The sequence below is a fragment of the Eucalyptus grandis genome, chromosome 5 (genome assembly GCF_016545825.1).
Source record: "Eucalyptus grandis isolate ANBG69807.140 chromosome 5, ASM1654582v1, whole genome shotgun sequence".
Taxonomy (NCBI): Eukaryota; Viridiplantae; Streptophyta; class Magnoliopsida; order Myrtales; family Myrtaceae; genus Eucalyptus; species Eucalyptus grandis.
The window spans coordinates 9,781,686-9,804,656 of NC_052616.1; the positions used below are offsets into that span (position 1 = coordinate 9,781,686).

Below are 22,971 nucleotides of genomic sequence, written 5' to 3' on the forward strand. Positions count from 1 at the left end.
ATTAATAAAACGCCATTTATCTGGGAAAGACTCGACACTTTTTAGTGGCGCCTTCTTGTTCATCAGTCGTTATGATTTGTCTCCAGACTCTAGTCCCCCAGTTTATGAAAGTCCGTCGGATCAATCCTCATCGGGAATTCAACTTTTCAATTAGAAGTCATCAAAGCGCTCCGAACATCGGATCAACCTTGTTGGCTATGAGACGATCAATGTGTAGAGACATACCGACATGTTAACACGTGCCGCCGCGCGATATGTCCAAACGTTCGTATTCATCTATAATCATGTCAGGTGAACTACCCGATTGGTCGTGTGTCCTTCTCATTAGGAGTAAGCTTGAAAATTACAGCAACGTCTTCGATTTGAGTCAGCAAATCTATATTTCATGCCCCTCTCAAACAAGACACAGATACGAATTGTCAACCCTTCCAATCCAGAGAGAGAGTTTTAATAACGCCGCGTGTATCATCGCATGGTAAAGATAAGGTGTCCGCTAAGCTTCCGCTCAGCCTAGTGATGTGATGCCAAAGAAAAGGACAAACATCTGAAAGAAGAGTCAAAAGTACCAAGTTCAAACGGTCGTTGCCGTGTTCGAGTTGAATGTCACTCACATATTGAATTCCAAAAGAATCGGTTTAATGCAAAGCCCGCACTTGCAAGCAACCAAGTCCCAAGTACATCAGATTCTTCATGCACTCCTGTGTACATGCAAGATATGGATTTCACTGTTCACGCTCTGTCCATAGCCAGGCTGCGGCATGCCCGACTCCTCAATCAATCAACCAAAATTATCCACTCGGCTCCGTGCTCAAATGTGCTTGTTGATCAGCACACACGGAGCAGCCAAAGCAAAATCAAAAGCACATAAAATACATAACCATCCAGTGACAGACTGAAACAGTACGCGTAGAGCATGGCCATAAATTTTAATCACAAACATAAAACCCAGGATTCAGTTCTACAGAATTTTCTCGAAAGCCCCTGGCGAACAATTTATTTCCACGTAAGAAGAGAGAAAAGGAAAAGAGGGAGAAAAAAAAAAAGCCTAAGATGGAGGGACAAAATATGGACTACATATATCAACGGATCTCTAGATTCCTCTCTACCTGATCATAAATAATCTCGGAATGTACTCCCATCAAGCCTCTCAACCTTTTGCCTTGGAAATAAGCCATAAGTCAAAGAAAAGAATTACTTGAATGCTTCTCCCTTCAGTCGGATATCCTCATCTCCACTCCAAGAACGTCCTTAACCACTTCATATGTGACGAAGGCAATAGCTATCGATGGAACGACCTAGACATCATAGCAGAAAATGTTAACAGGATACTGGTGAAGAAACTGAACACAATTGGAAACAAAAAGTAAAGATTTACTACAATCTAGAAATCACATAAGTTTAATCAGTGAGATTTTACCAAAACTCAGAAGGTGTTGTCCCTAGAGAATACTCACTAAATGAGATAAAAAAAAAAATTAACTAAAAGTATTGTAGGTATTTTCTTTATAATGTCAACTCACCTTTACTGAATTGGGGACCAAACCCTTGTATAATGCTCCAAATCCCTCATAACGAACAGTCTTCCTAAATGCATCAACCATGCCAGTGTATTCGAGTGGTGCCTTACTCCTCCCTTCACCAACTATAACTGAAGAAGCACCTTTCCAGCCAACCATTTGCATTCTTCGCCCTGATGACATCAAGAGGGTAAGCTACCGTCTGACCAATAGTCCCCGCCAGCAGCACCGCATGCAAGCCTCGTTGTCACACTTAGCTCGTTGTCCTCAACCAGTCCCAATGGGTTGGTTTGAAGTAAATAGTCTTTCAAGGATTCATACACAGCGAAGTTCAGACCTACATAAGGAACCTGAACATACCAAAAAGCAATTTCAATTCATATGATACAACCTCAGAGACTGAATAGCATAGCAGCACACAAACTTGTTCGTTTCCTTAATTACTTATAAATAAAAGATAAATTTCATCACAAAGAAGATCATACTTACAACTCCTATTACAGAAGGAAGCCAGCCTCTGTACAATGCCCTAGGGCCTTCTTCCTTGAAGACAGTTGAAAGAGCATGATAAATTCCTCTATACTGTCGGAGACTTCTCTGTCTAAAGATTTTTCAGCAGGAAGGTGAGTCTAATGATATCACAGAAAAAGAAGAAATGCATTCTATATGAATCCAAATTTGCATCGATGCAATAAATTCAAAAACCCATCCTATACCTGGACAGTCAGCCGACCCGCGTACCATGTCCATTGGATATGTCGCAGACATGGCAATAATTCCAGCACATGCACCAGCTCCCAGGCGTAAAAAGAGGAGTTAGCTGTGCATCTTCTGCATAAAAATAAAGAGTAGCAAATCATCATCATGAGAAAATTCAGCCAGAATTGTCAGCAAAAATGAAAAAAAGCAAATAGTGTTAAAAAAAAAAAAAAATTAGTGTTCAACGAGATTCAGCAGAAACAGAAAGGGAGTAATTGACAAGACTAGTGCAGTAGCAAAATCTTTAAATTAGAATTAAATGATCAGCAAATTGGAAAATGAGTATGCTGCATATTCACTGTAAAAAAATGGCATGTTTAGTTCAAGTATGGTAATTAACAGTAAGACCGGCATAGTCTTCCATCAATCTTAGAGCATTAGTGTTTGTTCAGAATCAACCAGATCCATAAGTAAAGCATATTGAATACCTTGAAACATATATTACTCATATAAAGTAGGAAGATCATACCTTTCCCAGGTTGCTGCCGATAAAGCCATAAAATGCCGCTGTTTACCAAAAAAATAATAATAATAATTATAGTGATATTCAAATTATAAACAACCCTATTGGTCATCATGCAGAAGCATATTCAAGTATTAACAACTCCATTGGTTTGGTCATTATTCAGAAGCATGCACTTAAGAACCTATGCTTGGGCCTTTTCCTAAAGCTCAAACGTCATTTAGTATCTTACAATTGAATAGATAAATCCCGCAACAAAATAAATGAATATATGATGGGCGAGAATAATTTAGCATACTGAGATGCCTGCTCATAGCTGAAGAACTTGACAGCTGAATTGGGAACAATACGAGCACAATTAGTGCCATTGCCTTTGAACAATCCCCTTAAACCCTCAGTTCTCCATATGTATTTTAGGCCTTGCATTGTTCCGTTGTACTTTATGCTATGAGGATTCTGAACCTGCATCCAGAGGCATATCCAACTTAAGACGAGCAAAGCATGCAGAGGAGAGTAAGCATTAGAAGCATCCCACTTTTAAGATGCAGATGAAAGAAACATCATCACTCCATTTCTCCCTCCCTCCCAGTCCTCCCTGTATACATGAATGCCAAGACAAGTGCGAGTGCACCTCGGTGACAGTTTTCGTTGGAAAGTGTCAACTTAAAATCAAAAGGAGGACGTACCTACTATGTGACCTCCGTGCACAGAAAACAAGCAGATAAAAGTACAAAAATAAGAAGTCAATCACCCATAAAAGTACCTGCAGCAATATTTTTAATCTCTCCAATGGAGCAACAGCAGTACGTGACCTGCAACAAGATTATTAAAAGAATTAACACGACAAATTGGAGAAGACCTTTTCATAATTAGCATATGAGATCAAAAGAATCCATTAAAAAATGTCTTCATAAGATCCCTCTGTTTTACGGTGTAGGGTACTATACAATATTGCCGGTTAATTTATTCTTTCTGTTTAAAATGATACTTATCTAACAAAAAACCATTTTGATCCTATTTTCCTTATGTCTAGGAAAGAAACCATGTGGCAGCACCATGACACTCCATCTCAAAATGGCACTGTCTCAAGGTCTCCTGGTGATTAGCACAAATATGTTAAACTCAGAACAAGGACTCTTTTAACTAAGCATGTGAAAAATACAAAAATCTCCTTCATGTCTCTAATGAAGTCCTATGTGCTTTCCCCTTCATCTAGAACTTGGATAGAGTTCTCATAGGAACGAAGAGCAATACTTCTCACAAACAGGAAAACTAGCCTGAACAGGCAAAGCTAACATCCCAGTAAGAAAGCACGAGAGGTAATAATGAAACGATATATGTCTCACGACTCTGAAGTTCTGAACCCTCATAACCCACAAAGGGAAAACAAATCATGAAAGGTCAAGTAAAGCCAAATAACAAGATAAAACTGTAAAAAGAAAAAGAATAAACAGCATCAATCAATTAATTGAACTTGACAGCACGGAGACAGGAATTTTGTCATGTTGCATATCTCTTGTTTGGAGGATGTGCCAAACTGAAGCCAACTCTATGCTCAGTCTTTTATAAAGAAAAGGACCGCGCCGAAAACAAATTCCATTGCTTGCTACTGTTACATATTCTCAGTCCCCCTTTATCCTTCCCTTGTCCAGCTATTTGTCAGTTCTAATTCTTTGCAGCTGTGTTGAGTTTAAGTTTAAGGAGTTAGTGGTCTTCTCAGACGAGAAAAAATGCTATGCACCTTAAAAGAGATGCAAAGTCCTGAACAATTAGAATTCATTTACAACTCGTAATGCACCGGAAGGCCGGAAACAATTAAGTGAAGGGGATTTAAAAATATCCAAGCATCAAGATGTGACACATCACATAGAAAATACTAAAGCCACCAAATCTCATTCACAAGTAGAGGTGTGCGTGTCTCAATTGTATACCAACTGAAACCCTAAACACACAGCCAAATCACTACGAAAAAAATTCAAGGAAAAACTGATATTAGGACACCAATGAATCAGGACAGACAATTGACCAAACAAAACCGATGACATACACAACAAACAAGTCGAATTCGCCGGAGCAAAATCAACCGCGTTGTTTTTACTGCAATAACAATACTAATCCTCCAGAGTTACCACCGGAAAAAATCCATCAGCGACTCTGCCGTAGATCAAGCTTATTAATTATATCAGCCTGTTTTGCATGAAAACCTATTTACAGCCAAGCAACTCGTCTCCTAACCAAAATCAAACCTAAATCGCGAAAAACGAATACTGCGGAGATATCAAGGAGAGCATAGCAATCAACAATAAACCAAATAACACCAAACAACAGACGCGACGCGGTGAGCCTTCAAACCTACACCGAAATAAGCCCCCGACGAAAACTAAAATGCGTCCAAACTCAGCCACGCAAGAACGATGGAGGCACAAACAGGGGACGGCCGAGAGAGGCACTCACACTCCGCCGGCCACTCCGCCGGCCACGAGCGACTTGCAGATGCTGAGAAGAGCGTGGCTGGGCGCCTTCACGCCCTCGCTGGCCTCCTCCGCCAGGTTGACGATCGTCGACACGGCGGACTCCCTCTCGCTGACCACGTCCTCCGACGCCATCAAAAAGCACCAACACCGCCCGCGCGCCCCGCCGCGCGCGAAGAGCCGAGGGAAGGAGGGAAGGACGGAGAGAGTGAGAGAGCGAGGGAGGGGGACCGCCGGAACCCGAGGCTGACCGGCCGGCGACGCAGTCCCCGGCGATCGCGGATGGCCGTTACGCGAGGCAGAGCGCGCGCTGGCTCGGAGAGGAGATTGCGCGTCCGCCTGTAAGGGGAGATGGAGGCGTAAGGCGGTGAAGGAGAAAACGCTAATGATCCCTGCCGTGCCTCTTAAATAGTCCCCTCTTTTTCTTTTTTTCTTTTTTAACCCGAAAAATAAAAATAGTCTTTTTCCGTTTTTTTCAAAGCCGTGCGTTTTGACACTACGGCGTCGTATGAGCGGCAATCACGAGGCCTACGTGAAATTCTATGTAGAAAGTCAGACGTGAGATTATATAGTCTAAGAAGTCCAGCTGATCATCTCCTTTTCCTTTCTTTTTTTCCATTATTTGAAGGAAATAGATATTCGATTTCCCAAGTACGAATATTTTTTTTCTTTTTTTATAAGCTGAGTTTTCGGAATTTGTACGATGGTAGTGGGACCGCCTATTGAAGAAATGGGTTAGTAATCTCAATGTCCAAATTGGATTGCTCTTACTATCCAAAAAAGACCATGTGACTTGAGTAGGATGTATCATGACTTAGCAAAATTAGAAGATGGAGAAAAATCGAGCCAGGGAATAAGCCCATTCCAGATTGATTTTTTCACTTCAATCTTTTGGCTTTTCAAAAAGGCAGCAGCACGTGCTCTTGCTTGTTTTTATTTCAAACACCACAACTTTTGCAGTATATTAACTCGTGGTCGGGCGATTAAACTCAATATCTAATACATTCCAAAACTCCAATTTAATTTTCTTCATCCAGATAGAAAATTCAAGCTAATTTTCTTTTTTAAAATAGCCCACTTCTTAAAATATTTTTCCTAATATATTTTGATGTTTTCCTTCACAGTTCTTTAGCTAGTGCATCCAGTAAGCGTTCCGTATATACATATTTTGTATCTTTATTGATATTTAAGTAATATATAAGGTCATTTGCTCGTCGAATCGTATCCACACAAATAACCAAGAAAAAAAAAAAAAAGTAGTATCCATATACAGGACGCCACGTAAACTTCTTCAGCTGCGACATTTTTCAAAAACTTTCTGTTATACCCTGTATTTTCCCAATCATTGCGAATTTGGCCCCCTAACTTTCCAACACCACAAGTTTATCCGACTAGAAGTTTGAAAACCCCAAACTGTGACGAACAAACATAAGCTTAAGCCATGAGATTTTTATGATATTACTATCAATTATTCTAAAATTTTAACCTGTTAGATAAATATGTGATTTAATATTTAATTAAACTAACACTCCTCATGTTTTAAAAACTTAAGCGTTAAATGAATCGTGATTTAATATGTAATTAAATTAACACTTCCCTCACGCGTAAGTTAGACTTTAGTCTAAACCAAAACGTGTAAATATAATTGGAGAGGCACCAAGATTTGAGCCAAGAAAAACCACACTTTGATCACGCTATGAGATTTTATGAGATCTGCTAACATTTCTAAAAGTTTAAGATGCTAGGTGAATACGTGATTTAATATTTGATTATTTTAATACTAGCATTATAATAATAATAAAAATATGTTTGGACATTTTTATAGTGATCTCTTTCCACAATATCTACCATGTCGATGGTTAATTGTGTTCATGGAATGAATACGTGAATAATAACAAATTGCATGCCGACCAAGCTTTCCTTGCCCCAGGGTCCAATTAGTTGTCGCGCTTGACGTGAGAAAAGGGGAAGGTGGGGTTAATTAGTTTCGAAGTGGGTTTCATCAGCCTGCACTTTGTCTGAAAGCGAGCGATCTGAAGTGAGTGTAGTAGGAATATGAGTAGGACTGATTAAAAAATAAAAAAATCGCTTTCGCATGTTCGTAATTGCATAGCTACACGTAACCAGACATGCTGATAACCTACTAGGCGTCAGGAAACACCGTTTCGCATTTATTTCAACATGCTTTGATCCGTCAGATCCAGTTTCGTGTGCGGTTAATATAAAGAATTTATATCCTTCGCGTGCTAAGCGTCGGTTTTGTATTGAGTCTTGCTCGGACTTTACGTTTATAAATGCTTCCGCGCGTTCATATTTTGCCGATCTCTGCTGAGAAAATGTTCACGCTGCATCCTGTCAAGTTGTCAATTTGCAACCTCTGAATATATAAAACATGAACCCATTATTCTCGTATGGGAATGAGATTTGATCTTATTCTAATTCCACGACTCAAGTATCCTGCGCAGCTTTATTCACATTCCGATCTTTTGAATTGAAAACTCATATTCTTTCCCCATCGTATGGGCTGTCATCAAAGGGTGAAGGACAAGTGTGCGTCTCACCGAAAGCTATCGCTCGTTCGAAGATATTTTCAAGAATCAAACGGTGATAGTTCTGTCTTGAATGGTAGGCATCGCTGCCTGATGCGAATCAATTGATTTGAGCATTAGTAGCGTCTCGCTGTCTTGTGGAAAAGAACTCTTCGTGTAAGGTGGTTCATTGACCAAATCGATTGTATGTCACACAAAATGCAAGCCAAGCAAATCTAACTATCTTTGGCTATTTTAGGAATAAATAATGATACAAATGGTCTATAAATTTTGATCAATGTGTGATATCATTTTTAAATTTTAAATTTATTTAACGTGGTTCATGAATTTTAACTCAATGTACATATTATCCCTTCCATTGATTTTTAATACATACTCAATTCGGTCTTTGAAAATTATTCAAGTTTAGGGGTAAAAGATTAAATATTTTCATTGAACTAATTAACGGAGTTTAGAGATGATATTGTATTTTGAGATAAAATTTAAGATCGTATTGAATAAATTTAAAAGTTCTCTTCCAAAATCAATCAACTCGATTTATTGAAGTGAATTCAGATAATTAGATGGCAGTCGGTTAATTTTTTCACCGAGATATAGAATATATTTCACGTTTTAACTTTCGAATAAGTCACTTTCTAAGTCACCAAATCAGATGCTTTCTTTTTTTTTTTCTAGAAAAGGATAATCTCCCAACGTTACTTTCGACGAGTTCTTAGATAAGATTTTAGGGGCCCAAAAGAAAAAAATGGTTTCCTCGAAACTGTCGTTATCTTAATTTGCCGTCGAAGCAGCGTCAAGTCTAGAAATGGAGACAAATTCGTTAAGGTGAAAATCTCCAATTTTTCAGGTCCATAGAATTAGAGAATACACCATTGTCAACATCATACAAACATCTTTCCACCAAAAAAAATTAAAAATATATATATACAAACATCTTATCCGCGAATGTACAGGCTGCGGCGGGACCTTCCTCGAGGGGCCTACACGTGTCGGGAATCGGCAGGATATGAATCAACTGCTGGATAAATCTGCTGTCGCCACCATCCAGAACCGTCGCGACGTGTCCTGGCACTCTGATTGCGTTCTCTTGTTCCTTGATGAGCTGGGCCGGAGCAACAGTGGGCTTTGGCAGGCCCAATGGGAGTTTGGCTAGAGAAATCAGGTTAAGATGGAAATCCGCTTTTGCCCTAAACTCGCACCCTTTTTCAATTAAGTCCTTGGATGCACGCGATCCCCTCCTTTTCCACGAACGCCGATTTTGGTTAATTCTGGGGGCTAACATTGGCATCTGACATGGAAAGATAATTTTGTCTATGTGGAGACTTGTGGAGACAACAGAAAATCTCCACAAGGCAATTTAGATCATGAAACTTTCGTCTTATTAACTCGATATTTGGCAATGTCTAAATCCTTACCTTATTTTTATTTCCTTTATATGAAATTCAGGTAAATTTCTCGATCTGACCTATTGCATCGGGCCAATACCATTTCCAAAACCCGATCAGAGACCGACCATCTGTGCCAGGACCAAGGGACGGGCCAAGAATACTCTCACGGCCTGCTTTCGAAAGGTGCCTACAGCATCCGCTGAATACGTCTCGAACAAGAAAAGGAAAGCATCAAAATGGAGGTCTTTTGGCACAGGAAATGATGCTTTTGGGAAGCAGAACAAGCTTCCACCGACTCCTGGGGAATCTTAAAAGTGAAACACCATGTGAGTGTTGGAGAAGGAAGAGATACAGTCAAAGCATGGAGAATTGTTTAAGGTGATCCAAAAGGAAAAGTTATCAAAAAAATTTAGATCTATTATACTTTGTCAATTCGTTACTAAACTTTTAAATTTTGTTAATTAAGTCATTAGCTTTTTATATTTTGCCATGACCATTCGTGGATAATTTTTAATAATATTTTTTTTTCTTTTTCCCCTCTCTTCTTCTCCCTCTAGCCTATCATCGCCAACACTCAACTAGGTAAGGGCCAATGAGGTCAAACTCCCTAGCCACAGGCATGTTGTGCTCACCTTTGGCAGGGCTTGATCTCACTATCGCTTGGTTAGGTTGGCCTTGCTAGAACTCATGTGATTTGGCGAGGCTAACCTCACCTACTTGCGGCCTTGCCGTTGTTGGGCAAAGCTGGCAACCTCACTGGCTCTTGTTTCTAGCCAGTTATCAAGGAGTGATTGATTAGCGGATGAAGAATAGAAGGAAAAAAGAAAAAAAAAAGAAGAAAAGAAAAAAAAGAAAAAAAAAATTAAAATATATAATTAAAAAATATCGATGCTAGTCTTTAGTTGAACTACAAGGACGGTTGGCGTCCATGACAGCTATAACTATATGGATAAACTAAATTGGCAATAGTGGCCATCGTTTCAACTTGGGAAGCGAGAGATGAAGAGTTTGATTCTTCACTTTCTCAAGGAGTTGGGGTGTAGATATGTGAGTGAGGGAGCGAGGCTTCACAACCTACGCATAGCACATGGCACACCAAATGAATATAGGATAGGATCGAACCAAAAAAAAAAATTAGAGTCCGTTCGTTTCGTGGAAAATGGACAATTTCCGGAAAATATTTTCCCATAAGTCATTTTTTCAGGAAAATGACAATATTTTATGGTATTCGGCTAAAATCTAAAAATGTTTCAGAAAATACTTTTCCATGTTCGATAAGGAAAATATTTTCCACTCCCTAGATTGGCGACGCGCTCCTTAGATCAACTGTGAGTTTGAGATTGATAAGCTTGAGGTGGTTTGATTTTACCAGTCAAGCGATTAGCCAAAGAAAAGAAGAAGATGGGAAAAAAAAGGAAAAAAATAATTTGAATAAAAAGAAAAGAAGAAGAATAAATGGGATGATAAAGTGAGAATTTGTAGATGTGTGAGATAAGAGAGCAAGTAAGGAAAATGTTTTCCACTACTTTAGAAGACTTTTCCTTTGATGGAAAACATTTTAAAAGTGCATTTTAAGTAAACGAGAACGCAGCAGGATCCAAGCGTTTTAGAAAATTATTTCAGTGAAACGACGGAGCGCAGTTGGCAAATTATGAAAAGATCTAATAATTGGCAAAAGATCAAAATGTTTAAGAATGATTTGACAAAAATACAATAATAAGTTTAAGTTTCAGGATAATTTTCCATATCAAAACGCTCTCGAATCAAATGAAACCAGGCAAAAACTATAAGCTTCCTTCAATTGACAAACGTATGCAGTCAAAGAGCGGCTGATGTCGGCTGCTATACGACGTGCCGTCGACAGCGGCGAAGCCATCACGAAAAGCCCATCACGAAAGGCCGGCCAATTCACCGACCCTTTGCTCTCTTTCGTTAGAAAAACGGAGGCCAACCCTGCAAACTAAAGGTCAAAAAAAGATATTAGTCTTGATTAATTGTTGATATTGACTGCGTGAGGATTATACAGAATTCTAATGTGTTGAAATGAACTTGTTATTTGACTTATTACCCAAATTATATCATGAATTTCCTATTAGATGCGATACCTTAGTTAAATACCGTTGGGTCTCGAATGTTTACAAAGATTCAATTACCATATAACTAACTCAATTAATGCTGATCAATCAGTCAATTATGCCGGTGAACGATTCTTCACTCGGCTCCTAAATAGATGTAACTATTATTCTCAAATTCTGTCTCGATCTCCTCTTCACACACTAAAATATAATATGTATACGATATATATATATATATATAGAGACAGAAGCTTAATTAGTATACCATTTCATCTCCTTTATTGTAATTAATCATCTCAACGGTAGCTAGATAGGCCATTTAGCTCTAAATGTTGGCATGTCCATCATAAGTTAATATTCCCTTAAACCAAATAAACTATGCCCTAACATGATGAAAATTATCCAAAAATCTTAAACCAAGTGTTAATAATTAGTTCAATACTAAATTTTCAATTTGGCCAATTAGGACTAAATCTTTTGACAATTTGACAATGTAATTGTTTGATTGATTTTGACCATAAATTATTGACATGGGCGATTTTTGCAATCTTTTTTTTTTTTAAATCTGATTTTTATTTCTTTCATTTTCTTTTCTTTTCAGTCACGTAGGATGACTGATGTTTACTTCAATAATTTTTAGCCAAAGTTGATTGCAATAACTATATCGATAAATCCTCAAAAGGTATAGAACAAAAATTGCCAAATTAAAAGGTTTAAAATTGAACAATAGGTTTAAATCTTTTGAAAATTATCCAAAATGTGTGCATAATAGTTTTTTTTTGGAAGAAAATTGTATTAATTGCTCAATAAGATACATGAAAAGAAATATGTAGTTTTCATAACAAGGCAAATCGAACCTAAGCAAGAATACTAGAAAGTAAAGCCAAATCTAGAAAATAAGGAGGCTCAACAGAGCACCAACAAAGTTAGACATACAGTCATTCCACAAGAATAGATCTTTTAAGCAAAATAATCGGCAGCCAATCATCGAATCTATCAATGATGAACACATGACATAAATTACTTCTTCAATAACTACGATGTTGTCATTTGGCAGTGCGTGCTTAAGTTTGGCTTCCTTTACACCATCGTCATATGAACCAAATCAAAATAGATTAAACAAACATAGATCTGACATGGGAAAAAGCAATTTTTCATGATTTAACGAGACACTAAAATTTCTGCGATCATCATTGAAGCTGAAAACAGAGAACTTATACATACACGGAGCAAAGAATATTGAATTCTCAAAATCATATTTTGTTAAACTCACAAATCTAAATCAGGAGAGGATAATACTCAGATTCATAACTAGATCAAGAGACTTCAAATTCTCAAATCATGAACTAGATCGGAAGATGAGAACTCTGATCTAAATCAGGAGAGAAGAAAAGGCGAGAAAAAAAATGATAAAACAAACAAAACCAATAGAATAGGGAAGAAAGGAAACTAGCTCGATCCCTCCCGAAGATTGAAGAAGACGGAGGGGAGAAGACTTTTCGCCTACATTACTGTCCAGTTGGAAGTTTAAACTAGAAGCAATATCGCACATTGACGACGCACCAAAGCGGGGCAATTCCCGGCTCAGTGACGTCACACGTCAGGCTCTCCACCAAATTTAGCTCAACAAATCCAAACGACGTGAAACCGATAAAGCCTTCGTCAGGAGCGATGTCTCTACCAGCTGCTCAAACGGCGGCCTCTCGAAGCTCCAGGACTTTCGTCGCCGTGCACGATGAGAAACGCACCGGAGGAAGGAGGAGAAGCAGAAGCAGAAGGTGGGAACGTATGGGATTGCGGGAGTCCCCTGTACGATTCCCATGAGCTGGCGTCGCTCGGCCGTCTTCTCGACCGGAACACGATGGCCCTGTGATATCACCTTCTTCGTCGAACAGCGACCTCAGATCCGCCGGGGAAGCTTTCGGCAAGCAGAGGCCGTCGGCCAAGCCGTCGGGCAAGAGCATGAGGAAGAAGATGAAGGACAGGAACGAGGTCGCAGGGATGTGTAGGGGCGGGTTTGGTGCTTTTTTCGTGCTGTAATGAAAAACACTGATGGGAAGAAAGTATGGGGTAATTGAATTGAGCATATTACTCATAGCTTGAGTGTGAAGCTTCTCTGGGTTGAAAATTTTTCATTCTGTTTTGGTCTTCCAAATCTATGGTTAACGTGAGAAAATAGAAAACGATTGGATCGAATATTCTCTGTGTCTCTTTATTTCGTGGAAAATTAATAAATTTACAAATTATTTTCTTATGAATTGCTTCTACTGCTTAAAGGATGAGTTAATAAAAGATGTTTCCATCGTTAGAATCAATCTATGCTTAAATATATTGTTGATTGTGAAACCATTTTTATCAACTCATTCGGTCACCGATATAGATGACCAAAATCAAGAGAATATATTTTTCTGAATTGTTGATTCTTCGCAAAGCAAAATGAATGGATACGAAAGTCTTCTATATGTTGTTAGGGAATATATGATAAATTCCCATGTCTAATCTCCTTATACATAGGCTTATTTTAGTGAACACGTCATATCCATTCCTTTTGCCCATAAAAGGAGGACCTTTGTGAAGAAGGAAAAAAAGAACATGCTTTGACAAGATGGTCTGACCATACATAAGTAATTATGCACTCGAATCGCCTAAGACTTGTACCAAAACATGTTTTGACATGGAAGATTAATGAACAAGGTTCGATGCACTCTTTGCTGCGGACAAAATCCGATTCTAAGATCCATTATTAATGCCCGATTCACCGCAATCGTCCTATCGGCATTAAGCAATGGCTGATTTTTCAATCCGGATTGTCCGATCACCCACGATCACTTATCACGATTCACGCACCAATATACTAATTAAATGGGCACTCATATTCGAGGCCAGAGGGTTAGTCCATAAGTAAAGATTAAAAATGTTGAAAGAAAAGAGAAGTGAAGCAAGAAGTTTAGGAGAAATTCTTTGTAATTTCTTCAATTGTATTCAATGTACATATTTCGGTAATTATAACAGATGTACATACAGAAAAGGCAATGAAATATATAAATCAATCTAATATCTCAATCTAATCCCTAATTGATTTAGCACATGATTGTAATCAAATCGGATTCTCGGCATATCTTCTGGATTCTCGACATATCTTCCAACAAATGTCGGATTCTTTAACGTTTCCCATTCGATCTGTTCATTTCACTTTCTAACGTCAGTCATTCAAAAGTTCAGTCGCCAGATAATTGGACGGTCGGATGCAGGCGGTTCCAAACCAAGTCATTTAAACGAAAAATTTCTGTCGGGGGGGGGCTTGCTTCTTTTGATCGCGACATGTCCTCTGCCGCCTCGGGTTTCGCTTCAGAATTTGACCTGACCATGTCCATGCATACATCATCTGGGCGATCGTTTACTTTCTAAGTTTCTACCTTTTTTTATTTATTAAAGAACGAAGGAAAAGATCGAGTCTTGAGCTATAGGGAATCCGAGCGCTGAATTTTTTCGATCTGAAGCCTGTCGGAAATCCGATCGCTGACTTCTCTGACGTGTCCTTTTTTCATCGAAACGGCGCTCGTTTCCAGCTTTAATCAGTCGTGTCTCCGGTCAGATATGAGGAAAGTTAAGAAAGGAGGGGGGGTGTCAATCCATGTCCAGCTTGTTCTCTAGCGATTTGTTGGTTTCTTCCGGGGTGCGGTCGTGCTAGGACGGACGAATTTTAAACAGCTGCAATGTCTTTTGCCGTAGATTCTTCTTCTTGCTTTCTTCTTCTTTTTTATTTTCGGATATGAGGTTCTTGCTTTGAAAAGGTCAGTAGGGAAAGTTGGTGGCTCTTGATCTGGGCATTTCGGGAGCTGCGTGAGGATGGCTCAGGGACCGAACTTGAGGTTGGTCCATTGCCCGAAATGCGCGAGTCTGCTGCAAGAACTCCATGGCTACTCCTTGTTCAGGTGCGGCGCTTGTGGCGCTGTTCTCAGAGGTGAGTCTTCTTCCCCTTTTCGTCGGTTTTCCATTAGTTGAACAGTTAATGGAGGTTGGTCGGTAAGGATAAGAGTCACATGTTTGAAGAAGAGTTTAAACAGCAATTTAGGCCGGTTTCAAAATGATCAGAGTTTCGGTTTGATTTCTTTGATAGCTAAGAAGAGAGAGCCCGCTGGTGATGGTGGGAATATAGCGGAGACGAGGAGAGCATCGGCGCTGCTCGTGAGCAGGAGAGGGGATTCACGATAGGAATGTGAAAAACGAGAGGCTTCCGAGTTCTGGAGCCGGAACTGATGTTTCAGTAAGCAATTCTGCAATGGACAAGAGAGAATCTGCTCCCGCTCGTAGAGATAGTGCGAGTGATGAAAGTGCCGGTTTAAGGCTGGATAGGAGAAGAGCCAAAGAGGAAACTGCGTATGCCTTCGATCACAAGCGATACGCGGAAGACCGGGGAAACAGATTCATGGAAAGACGTTTCGGAGAAAGCTCTGCTCGGTCTAAGAAGGTTCTGGATTTGGCGAGCTCGCGGGCTGAGAGAGGAAGGTGGAGTTTTGCCGGAGACCATCTGGAAGTGTTCTTAAGGGACTCCAGGATTGTCACTGAGCACGAGATGACTCGCTGGTACCGGTATCCCGAAGAGGGGACTCCGACAACTACAGATCTCCCTCTTTTGGTGGGTACGGTGAGTTTTAGGCCGCCATTCTGATATAACTGACCGTGACAGAGTTAGAGAGTTGGAGCGCAGGCGGGTCGAGCTTCTCAGGAAGTTGGATGAGTTGGCGAATCAAATGAATCGATCGGGTGACATAGCCAATAAATCCGGGGCCGGAGAAACAGTTCCTCGCCATAAAAGAATAGCTTCCGGTGATCCTTACTATGCTCATGCTGGCTATGGCGTCCTGGATGAACCGCTCATCCGTGACAGTCCCATCGGCAAGCCTCCCGACACGAAGCAAGGCCACGAATCCGCCCATTCTATGGAGAGCTACGAGATGGAAATGTCGGCCTTCTATTTTCTCCTTGGGATGGCCAGTTAAATCTTCTCGAGGACCATCGACGCTCGTTTTCGCCCGGACCGTGAGGCCTTTCCATCGATATGCACACGAACCGCCCCCTGGACACCTCTCGGACGGGTACCTGGGTTTTGACAGAGATCTTCCAGTCATGTATCCAAACCGATCCCCGTCACCATCCTTCGTGCGCTTGTTCAAGATGTTGTTACAAGTACGAGCGAGTTCCTCCTCCACGATTCTCACCTAATGCATCAAGCTCATCGAAAACTTTCAAGCTCGATTGAACTCCAATCTCTACCACCGAGTCAATCCTGTCAAGATCAGGCCACAAGATGCTAGACACTCAGGTGATAGTACCTCTTCATCCAATTCTAAATATCTGCATTCACTTCAAATGTGGCAGGAGGACCCTGATTTGGACATTGAAAATTTCGTTCAGTCTCGACCAAAGACGTCGACGGTCTCTCGCCAGAACAAGAAGCGTTGCCATCCCATTGCGGGTGCTGCGCCTTTTATGACGTGCTTAAACTGCTTGGAGTTGCTGAAGTTGCCTAAGGAGCTGATCATAAAGGAGAAACGTGATAAGCAAAAACTAAGATGCGGTGGGTGTTCAGCTATAATCTTGTTCAAGATCGAAAATAAGAAGCTTGTCACTTCTATGGAGAAGGGATCTGGTGGGGCTGCGAAAGATGGCGGCGACGACATTCAAATTTCTTCCACTTGCTCTGATGGCGGCATAAACCCTGACACTCGTCCGAGTGCTATAAGAACTTCCTCTGATCCGTATGACGGATCTTTTAAGTTGAAATTAACCGGAGACAATGGAATTTTGGAAGTGCAGCCACAGAATATTAGAGACTCTGGAAAGATGCAGGGCCTACGTTCTCCAGCTTCTTCTTCGCCATCTCTTCGGTCGAAGGAAGAAGAATGTCTGGACAGTGCGATTGCTCAATGTGATGCGCGAGCAGAATGTAACACATCTCCAAAACCACAAAATTTACAAGTTTCAGAACATTTTGACGATCCATCGACTAACGGAAATGAGAACAGCAGGATGAACCAAGAAGGTGTTTCTCTAGAGAAGAATGACGCTTGCCGAAGTACTAGAGAAGATGCTTCTGCAACAACAGAAGTTGAAGTTCCTCCAAATGAGTATCCGCTTACAGGACTATCCCTCTCGGAAGTGCAGCCACAGAACGCTAGCGACTTTGGAAAGATGCAGGGCCTCCATTCTCCAGCTTCTTCTTCACCATCTCTTCGTTCAGAGGAAGAAGAGAGTCTGGACAGTGTGATTGCTTATAGCAATGTCTTAACTCGACCTGAAAATGACACTTCTCCAGGACCACAAAATTCACACGTTCCAAAACATTTTGACAATTCACCGTCTTACCAAAGTGAGGACAGCAGGATTAAACTAGAGGGCGTTTCTACAGAGAAGAAAGATGCTTGCCAAGGTACTAGCCATGATGCATCAGTGACGGCAGAAGTCGAAGTTCCTCTCAATGAGGATCCCCATACAGGACTATCCCAAGACTCTACAGATACCAGCAAAGAGGCCAAAGAGAAGGTGCACAAAAGAAGTAAATCTTTTCTTGCAGGCCTTATAAAGAGCTATGGAGAGTCCCAAAACCTGGAGAATGAAAAGCCTAAAGTAACAGTCAACGGGCATCTGATTCCGGACAGCGTCAAGGGCAAAAGCTCGCCGGTCCTGTTCTTCCTGGAGATTACTGGTAAGTTATCTATGAGTAAATAACTGCATTGTTATCTTCGTTTCCTAATATATGTTTATCTTTGCAAGGTACGATTTCCAAGCCGGGTTTTGGGGCGTCATGAACCAACCTTGCCTCGGCATAATTCCAGTGAGTTTTCAAATCCTTTGCTTAACCGACACTTTCTTCGCAGACCAGTTTTTGTTCTACCTGCTTATATATGACTGTGATGTTTCATTGCAGCCGTTTATCGAAGAGTTCAGACATCCCATGCCAGCAGATTGTGCGGCTGGGAACACGGGCATCTTCATAAACGGGAGAGAGCTGAATCAGAGAGATCTCGATTTACTTGCTAGCAGAGGACTACCGAGAACAAGAAACAGGTTTTATGCTATTGACATCTCCGGGATAGTCCTGGATGAGAAAACTCGTGAAGCGCTGTACAACCTTGGAAAACTCGCCCCAACGTAAGTCGCAACACATCGATGATTATGCAACTCATGCTTTTGTAAACTTCTTTCATCATGTCATTCACTCATCCGTCGGGCAATCTTAAGATCTGTTACCACATAACCCCAGTTACAACACGATTGGTCATGTTTCTGCTGAGATATTCATAAAATGTTATGATGAACAGCTGATATTTCTACAGCTGATATTTCTTGGCTAACTAGTTCATTTAGATTGAATGGTTCCGATGTTGAGAACGTATTACTTGCACTATCTATCTTGACAAAAGAAAGAAACTTGATCTTGATAAAGTCGCCTTCAGAGCAGGCGTCGATGTGTCTTCGCATGTAGCTCTGTCAATTTCCAACAGTGTTGTCATCCTTTTGGATTTACTCTTGCTGGCTTGAACAGGGTCGAGAGAGTGCAGTGTGGATTCGGCATGCGAGTTCCAGAAGAAGCGTGAACAGTCTCAAGAATTGTCGGTCGTCGCCTATGTTTTGTGCAGCTGCCAAGGTCGAGCTTCTCTTTTCGATCTTGTTTTGCACTTTGCTTAGTGAAGTTTCAGCATTAGAGTCTCCATCTCAATAGCTTGAGTCGCGAGCTGCGATAAAGCTTCTTGAGAAGATGATGACGACTCGACTACAGTATTTCACTTTCGACTGTGTGTTCATCACGTTAGAAGGCGCCTTCATTGCCTTTGGGCGATGCAAAGCGACGGACGTTGATTGTAAAATCTACTCCCATGATACTGTATATCCTCATTCCTTTTTCCTGGTCATCAAGATCGATTTTCTTGTGTTTTCAAGGCTTGTCCGGTTCAGACACAAATTTCTGTGTTTTTCCTCAGCCAAAGTCGACGCCGACTACACTTGTTTTCTCATTGTTTTCCCACGGACCTAAAGCACAATAATACATGTTTAATACGATCGGAAGCTGTTTATAACCTCTGTGTAGATTTTGAGAGGTATGGCCAAATTGTCATTGAGAGGAACGAGTGGAATCGCTGTTGATGCAATTTAAGTTACGAATCACTTAATTACTTAAAATGGTGAATAGCTGATGTCGAAGGATTAATATGTTGGGTGATCAATCTTTACAGTCCAGGAGCGTGGACGTGGAACTCCAAAATAATTTGGTCTTATAATGTAGTTTATCTATAGACGAGACAAGTCGCCATTGGTTTATACCGATGTATAACAAGGCATAGCAAGCAATTTTTATGATACCATTTTGCCATGAATTGTTCAGCATTTACAACTTTAGATGAAAAAAAAAATTATTTGTAAAGACAGGAAATAATTTTTACCAAAAAGGAAATTATTGATTCTGATTGTCGAAATAAGAGACCGAAGAATTTGAGTAATCTATTATGGATTTCTAACCTTAATAGACGAGGAAAAATTAATTTATGTCACTATAATCAAGTCATTGTATAAATCTGTAATTTCCATTTATGCCCAAGTTGGTTCACGTAAGTGGAAATAATATCCACATTAATGATTTATTATGCTGTTATTGGAAATGTAAAACATTTCCTTTTCAAATGAAAAAGTCATTTAGTCTTGTCAACGGTAAAATCCCAAATGAATTTCAAATTTGAAAATATTCGACCGTTGCACTTCCCATGCGAGGCTCCTTATAAAACTCCTCCCATCTTCTTCCCCAGATCCAAACCCACTTTCCACTCTCTCTCTCTCTCTCTCTCTCTCTCTCTCTCTCTCTCTCTCTCTCTCTCTCTCTCTCTCTCTCTCAACACCATGGCTGATACTGCAGTTTCTGAAGTCATCCCCACTAGAAGCCAAGGAACTCAGGCACTGAAGCAAAAGAACCCATCTTCCAATGAAGCCAACATCCTAGCCCAACAACAACACCCTCCCTCCTCCTCAGCCCGCCGGCGACGACGACTCCGGCTCGGCTCAAGGAGAACCAAGAGAGCCTCTCGCAACCGCGCTCGTCGAAGAAGAGCAAGCCGAGGGCGAACTCCAAGAAGCTGGCGGCGCCAGCCAGCGACTTTGAGAAGGAGATGCAGGAGATGCAGGAGATGATGGAGAGGCTGAGAATCGAGAAGGCGAAGACAGAGGAGATGTTGAAGGACAGGGACGAAATGCTGAAGCAGAAGGAGGAGGAGCTTGAGGTCAAAGGAAGAGAGCACGAGAAGCTCCAGGGTGAGCTCAAGAAGTTGCAGAAGATCAAGGAATTCAAGCCCTATGGTTAGTTTTGCCCAGCCTTTCTTCTTCTTTTGGATAAAGCTGCCACTTTTAGTTCACGATTATTGCTGGGTATGCTGAAATCGTTCACAGAATTCATACGGTATGTGGTGTAATACGATTTATGTTGAAGTTTAGAGGAATGGGTTCCAAGATATTCATATACCATACGGTCAGTTTCGCTCCATTTTTAGAAATCTGCAATTTTTGGTTCACGTAATGTTGGTACATTATAATAGTTGCGAAAAATGGATATACTCAATGGTATAGATTCGTTTTCGCGTTTTGATTTTCACTAAGGTCAGTTCGTTGTGATATCAATCTAAAAGTAGGGATTGAAATGGGTTTCTTGTGGAATTTTATTTTCAGACATTCCATGGTTCAATCTGGAAGAGACGAACACGAGAAGGAGAAAAAGAAAGGTTGCCCAGAGAGAAATCCATCTCCACCTTACGTCCTGTGGTGTAAGGATCAATGGAATGAGGTAAGTAAAAGAGAAATGAGCAAATCGATTGTTGCGAGAATTGAATCTCAGTGACTCCAGCTTCAACGACAATAAAGTTTTGATTTTTCTGAAACAGATAAAGAAGGAGAATGAAGCAGAGTTTAAAGAGATTTCAGCTATTTTGGGGACGAAATGGAAGAGTGTCAATGCCGAGGAGAAGAAGCCCTATGAGGAGAAGTACCAAGCGGAAAAGGCGGCTTACTTGCAAATAATTGCGAAAGAGAAGCGCGAGGCCGAGGCGATGAAGCTTCTTGAAGACGAGCACAAGCAGAGGACCGCCATGGAGTTGCTCGACCAGTATCTCCAGTTCAAACAGGAAGCCGAAAAGAAGGAGAACAAGAAGACCAAGTAAGTTAAATTGAATTTCTTAGTCATGCTGTTCATAATGTTTGTATGGTTGAAGCTATAAACATAGGATTATTGTTCATCTTGTTTGGAAATTTCCACAGGAAGGAAAAGGATCCATTGAAGCCAAAACAACCTATGTCAGCATATTTCTTGTTCTCAAATGAGAGGAGGCCTGCTTTGGTTGCCGAAAGCAAGACTGTGTTGGAGTAATGCAGATTATAATGCCGTAATGTTTTAACAAAGTAAGAGTATTTTTCTATATATTTTATATTTTTGTCAAACTTGGTCTAAATTTCTCTGTTGTTTGGTGGCGGTAGGTTGCAAAGATCACAGGAGAGGAGTGGAAGAACATGTCAGAGAAAAAGAGAAGGCCTTATGAAGAGGTTTGTCGATTTTCCTTTCTTTTGTCCCTGGGTCTTCTACAGCAGATTTGTATATAGCATGCTTATTGAATTGATGTTGTTTTGACCACCCAGATGGCTAAGAAGAACAAGGAGAAATACATGGAAGAAATGGAGGCGTACAAACAGATGAAGGAAGAGGAGGCCGAGAATGTTAGAAAGGAAAAGAGCAGATGAAGCCCAGAAGCAAGAAGCCATGCAAATGCTGAAGAAGAAGGAGAAGACCGAAAACATAATTAAGGTGCCAAATGATGCTTCCTTATCGATTTCGCAAATTCTATATAAGCAATTGAAATCACATGTACCTGAAAGCTAATTTGAATGGCGGAATGTGCAGAAAACGAAACAAAATCGCCAGAAAAAGAAGAATGCAGACCCCAACAAGCCTAAAAAGCCAGCATCCTCATTCATCCTCTTCAGCAAAGGCGCCAGGAACAGCCTAAAGGAGGAAAGGCCCGGAATCAGCAACTCCACCTTGAATGCGCTGATATCAGTGAAATGGAAGGTACTATTCATATTGCTGTCACGATAAAATCTCTTTGCTGTATCGAAACGATTCTAGATGATGTTGACTCATGTGATGGGCGGGGCTTTGACAGGAAATGAGCGAAGAGGAGAGAGGGATATGGAATGCGAGAGCGGCCGAGGCGAAGGCGGCGTACCAGAAGGAATTGGAAGAGTACAACAAAAATGTGGCAGCAGCGGGGACAGCCACAGCTGAGGACGAGCCAGAGCAGTGAAATTAAAATGCGTTGTTGGTAGTAGGGGAGGTTTTGGCTATCAGTTTGATAGCTTTTGAATATCAGTTGACTTCGTTGATTTTCCTTTTTCTCCTTTAGGTTGTTCTTCTGACTTGCAATGAAATATTTAACTGCGAAATTGGTGGGATTTAGTGACTAATCTGTTTGGGCTGAGTTCGCACGATTCAATACATTTTAACTGCAATCTGTGGCACTTTGCGATTCTCGCTTTTGCTTATTATCCTCACTTGTTGTCGCTTCCTCGTATACTGTAACACAACATCACTATCAAAGCTTCGATGCCATCGGCCTACGCTTCCGCAACAGGGAACACAACTTCTGTCACGCTCGAAACATGGCAACGCGCAACTTTTGTGTAGAAACCGCGTCCACGTGAAAGATTGAGGATA

General features: G+C 40.7%; 2 pseudogenes across 1 annotated transcript; one reads left to right on the plus strand and one right to left on the minus strand.

Moving 5' to 3' along the window:
• Nucleotides 1–885: 885 nt before the first annotated feature.
• On the minus strand, nt 886–5,345 carry LOC120293112 (annotated as a pseudogene). The gene is made up of 8 exons (XR_005550780.1): nt 5,194–5,345; nt 3,503–3,551; nt 3,038–3,201; nt 2,746–2,783; nt 2,251–2,348; nt 2,007–2,118; nt 1,521–1,867; nt 886–1,295 (listed from the first exon to the last, which is right to left on the minus strand). The product of XR_005550780.1 is annotated as a mitochondrial adenine nucleotide transporter ADNT1-like (transcript).
• A 14,772-nt stretch (nt 5,346–20,117) lies between these two features.
• LOC120293287 lies at nt 20,118–22,584 on the plus strand (annotated as a pseudogene).
• Nucleotides 22,585–22,971: the final 387 nt, after the last annotated feature.